Below are 5,013 nucleotides of genomic sequence, written 5' to 3'. Positions count from 1 at the left end.
CGCGGCTGCGGTCCCGGGCTGCGGCCCGTCTCGCGCGCGCCCTCTCCTGGCCTCAGGGGGCACAACCGCGCAGCCCCTCCTCTGTGGGCACCAAAGGGCGGGTTTCTACTTATCCAGGTTCATCTGCCGGTGGCCCTCAGGCTGAAGTTCGACGGAACCTAGACATGCGACCCCCTCAGCCAGGCCTGGCTCTAAGTGCCCCCCCACCCCTCAGCTCCGTAGAAGTCCTGTCCCCCCTCGAAGTGGGTGTGGATCAGAGTACCACGTTTCCTGTCCACCTCTGCACCGGCACTGGGCTGTGGGGGTGAGGAGAATCCCAGCAGCCCCACGCTGAGGTTCTCCATATCCACTCACGGAGCCTTGAAGTCCAATCTGTATGCTCCCGGTTCCCTCACCACTGCCTGGTCCCAGCCTGCTAACCTTTCAGACTCAGCCTGGGATATTTCAGCCTTCTAATTGGATCCCTCCTCTCCACTCACCAGAACTGACTTTCAAACACATACACCAGTGCAGCTCTCTCTCCTCCTTTAACCTGCAGTGGCTCCCTATTGTCTACAAGAAAGGATACAGACCGCAACCCAGGCCCTCTGGATCTTCTATGCTTTGGCTGTTGCCTCCTATCACAGTTTTCTAGGCCTGGCCGGCTCTTCCAGCTCTTTGCAAATGGTTTTAGTCTTTACTTGGCAAATTCCTACTCATTCCTCAAGGCCCATTTTATTCATTTATTTATTTTTGAGGCAGGGTCTCACTTTCTAATTCAGGCCAGCTCTCAACCCAGGCTGGCCTCGAACTGGAGGTGATCCTCCTGCCTCAGCCTGCCAAGTTCTGGGATTACAGGTGTGTGCCACCACACCAGCTATTCAAGGCCCATTTCAAATGCCCTCTCTCTGGGGATTTTCTCTTTCAGCCACTTCCGGGATGAAGATTCTGTATCCCTATGGACTTTATATAGTAAGTCTCTGACCTACAGAGGAGTCGTTCCGGGATGAAGATTCTGTATCCCTATGGACTTTATATAGTAAGTCTCTGACCTACAGAGGAGTTCCGTTCTGGGAGAATGTTTGGAAGTCAAATTCGTTCCCAAGTCTGACAAAGCATGTCTTATACACTTTTGACACAAATAGGCGATGTACATATTGCTTTGCACTTCCTAGCAGTCCCCCCCACATCACCACCGCTTTTCCTCTTGCTTCCAGACATCCTGGGCTCAGGTTGAGCCCTGCACTACGGTACACGATCGCACTGTACAGTGAACACACAGCAGCACAGCTGTGATAGAGTCTGGCAGACACGTGAGCTACTCCTGAGATTTGTTCACAACTCAAATGTTCGTAAGTTGGGGACTTCTGTAAGCATCTTTTTTTTTTTGGTACCAGGGATCAAACTTGGGACCTTGTGCTTGTGAAGTAGGCGGCATCACCACTGAGCTAAAAAAATCCCCAGCCCTACACATGTATTTTTTATGGCATTTATCCTGGGCATTACCTATTTTCCAGTGTGCTTTCCCCTTAGAGCTTAGCTTCTCTAGGCTTATCCATTCTGGTCCTTACGGGGAGTCCCACATAGGTCCCCTCTTTGAAGCACTGATGGGGACCTTGGCCCCACACATGGAGAAGTCGTGGTTACTGTCTGTCCTTCGGCCTAAAATGTGACAGAGATGCCTGACTGGACGGGCTGTTCATCTCACTGGCTCCTGGGTGGGCCTCTGCCTCCCTATCCTTTCTGGGGAGCAGCCGAGAAGAGGGTGCTCTGGATGCCTTGGCTGGTTCTGGGAAGTCAAATCGCCGTCCAACACAGAGCCCAGAAGCAGGAAGCTGCTTCCCACTGCCGAGTCCGGAAGGGCTCCCACTGATTCTGGGGTCCTACCCCAGTTGAGCCCACCCTACTCCAGGATTCACCCGTTCCTCACTTGTCTAGCCTGCGGCTTGGGGGCAAAATCATAAATTTGGGAGACAAGAGGTGAGATAAAGATCGTGTGTTGAAAATGGTGTCATCAATCATTTTCTGGAGAGAACACATCCGAGAATTCCCCGAGCCTGGGTGCTCAGATACATCGGCCTGCACCCTCGCGGTTCTGCTCCCCCACCCCGCCAGCCTCCCTGGCCAGCTCTCTTCCTGGCCTCCAGGTTGCCGGGATGCTTGTCCCTCTGCTTCCTCAGACGGCCCTCAGGACCTTTCTCTCCTGCCCCGGCAGGGTCTCAGGGTGGAGGCGCCCCACCCCACCCTCCCCTCCCCGCTTTAATGATCACGTTTCTGGAAGAGCCTGGAGGGAAGATCCCCAAACTCCTAGTTGCTAAGTTTCAGGCAGAGGATGAGCAGATAAGTAATGGCTTGCCAAATTAATTAATTATTTTATTAGCCTGAGTAATTATTAATCAGGTCATTAATCACCCAGCTGTGCACCATGAATAGTAATTACGAGGTGGGGGAGGCGGGTCATGGCTCCAAAGGTCTGCCAGTATCTGCACCTTCTCCTGGTCCATGGAAGATTTGGGAAGATTTATGAGCCCCTGCTCTCCCCTCACCCTCATACCCACACTGGGAGATTAGGAGAACAGGGTCCTGGACCCCTTGGCAAGGGCATCCGGCATCCACTCCCACCCTGACTTCCAGAGTGCAGACGGATGGGATGGAGGACGTGGAGGCGAGGACACAGCCAGGGTGAGAGGGCGAGGAGAGGACTTGGCCTCGGGAGTGTCTGTGTGTGCCAGGGCAGGACCGGAGAGGGACCCAGTGGGGACATCCTATGCGTACCAGATGCCTCCACGACCTCTGTTTGACTGGTCACTTGATGTATGCGAGCAATTCTGGATTGACTCACATTTTTGTCTTTGAACCTGATGCTTTGGGAAAGGGTAGATGCCACCAGAGGCAAGGAAAAATAGCCGAGGCAGAGGACAGACGGAAGTAGACTGAGAAGAGTTGAGGATGGAATGGCCCTTCTCCTTGGGAATCTCCACCTGCCAGCTCTGGGTCCCCTGTTCGTCTCACTGAGCTGGCTGGTGATGCCCAGCTGTGGCCTTTTTGCCACACTGCCGCCCCTTCCGGACCCAGAATGGACTCCAGCTTCTGATTCTTTCCCTTGGGTGATTTCCTGGATGCTGCCCACTGCCTGGTTAGACTTAGGGTGGGCGCTTGAGGATAAGAAAGAGGTGGTGAAGTGATGTCGGGATACACGGATCTTGGCACAGGAAGTCCTTCTTCAAGTCTGACCACCATTCCCACTGCTGTTGTCGAGTCCATCAACTCAGACCCCTGGGGGTGGGAAGTCAGACATAGCAAGCTCTTGTCCCTCGGGGTGCTTGTCCCCAGGCCTCCCTTTCCTTGGGCCAGTGCTCCTGAGCCCCTGCTCACATGGGAAGAGGCCGTGACTGCTCTTCACCACCTGGACCCTCCTGCTCAGAGCCCACTTTACTCTCTGTTTATGGTAAACCCCATTCCATTTACAGCAGGTCCTGCTTTGTTTATGACCTGCTTGAGGTCAGTTTCCTTTTTAGATCTCTTGTGCCTCTCCCATGCACTGTTTATTCCTCTCCTCTTTGCAGGCCCTTCCCGAGGACTCCACTCTCAGGGAATTGGGGAGGGGACGAGGGCTTGGGGCTGACACCTGGCTCTGCAGCCGCAGAAGTTTGGGCTGAAGAGTGGTTGAGAGCTCTGGGCAGCCCTGACTCTTGGGCCTACGGTTACCTGGGTAGAGGAAGGGAGAAGGGCACCCCTGGGTGCTGAGAAGGGCTTTCAGAAGTCGGCCAGGGAAGAGGCTGTGTGTGCTCAGCCCACCTGCTGGGGCTCGCGCGACCACGAGAATAGGAAAGTTCCAGAGCCAAGAGCCCAGCCTGGAGGGCCTGTCCACCAGGCGCCCTGTTCAGTGTATCTGCTCAGCAGAGCTCTGGGGCAGGGCAGGGGGTCAGAAGCAGGGGCAGCTTCTGACATGACAGAGCCTGTCATGAGATAAACACGGGGCCTGGAACCGGCCTCTTGTTTGGAATTCTTGTGGTCTAGGGATGGCGGTGATTTGGGGAGGGGCAGTGGGGCAGTTGGTGGGAAAGGAAACAGAGGAGGGAGGAATAGCCCTAATGGAGGGTCTGGGGGTGCAGGGAGAGGGGGTGCAGCCCTGCAGCCCTTGACAGTGCTCAAGGATTTGTGTCTGATGGCTCTGGAGGAGGGCCTAGCATGGGAAGTCCCCACACTCTTGCGAAGTCCCCAGTGCCTCCCAAGTGGAGTGGGCACCTGCTGGGCACAGGTGAAAAGTGCGGAGGCTGGAAGGGCTGCAGTCTCTTTGCCTTGGGACAGCACAGTGTGCTCTCAGCCTGGGGACCAGCGCTGCTTCCAAGGCCCACCCGCCTTTCCAGGGACTGGGGTAAGGGGGCGGTGGCTGGTGGAGGGGCCCAGGCTCTCAGGTGCCTCTGGGGGGTTCCTGCTGGAGACCTCATGTTCCCCAGGTTCCCAGCGTCGTCTGGAGATGCTGCAGGCAGCCAGACGCTGGGCGGCCCCTGCTCCAGCGGGACGCCCTCCTCTCCTGTGCCTCCCTTCCTAAGTGTTTGTCTCTAGGGTCTCACAGACATCCCTTCGTCGCCATGTCCGTCCTCCTCCTCCCAGCCCTCTCAGTCTGGGGTGTCCCTGGAAAAGCACTGTCCTCTATTTCCTCTGCCTCCCTTCCTTGAGTAAGGTGACCTTGAACCCATCCCTGCCCCCCCTCCTCAAGCTCCCCTCATCTCTCACACACTCAATTATTTTTCCAGTACTGGGGAGTGAACTTAGGACCTAAGCTAAATCCCTGGCCCTGGCCCACTACTTTTTTTTTTTTTTTTCCTTTGATGGTACTGAGGTTTATCCAGCTCCTTTTTGTTTTTCTTTCTTTCTTTTTTTTTAGAGACAGGGTCTCACTAAATTGCTAAAGTGCCAAGGCAGGGTTTGAACTTGGAATCCTCCTGCCTCAGCTTCCCAGCATGCTAGGATTACAGGTGGGTGCTAGCACACCCGGGTTCCACTTCCTTTCATCTGCTGAAGCTTTTC

The sequence above is a fragment of the Fukomys damarensis genome, unplaced genomic scaffold (genome assembly GCF_012274545.1).
Source record: "Fukomys damarensis isolate Sample0158 unplaced genomic scaffold, DMR_v1.0_HiC HiC_scaffold_15, whole genome shotgun sequence".
NCBI classification, from domain to species: domain Eukaryota; kingdom Metazoa; phylum Chordata; class Mammalia; order Rodentia; family Bathyergidae; genus Fukomys; species Fukomys damarensis.
This window is presented reverse-complemented; position numbering follows the sequence as displayed.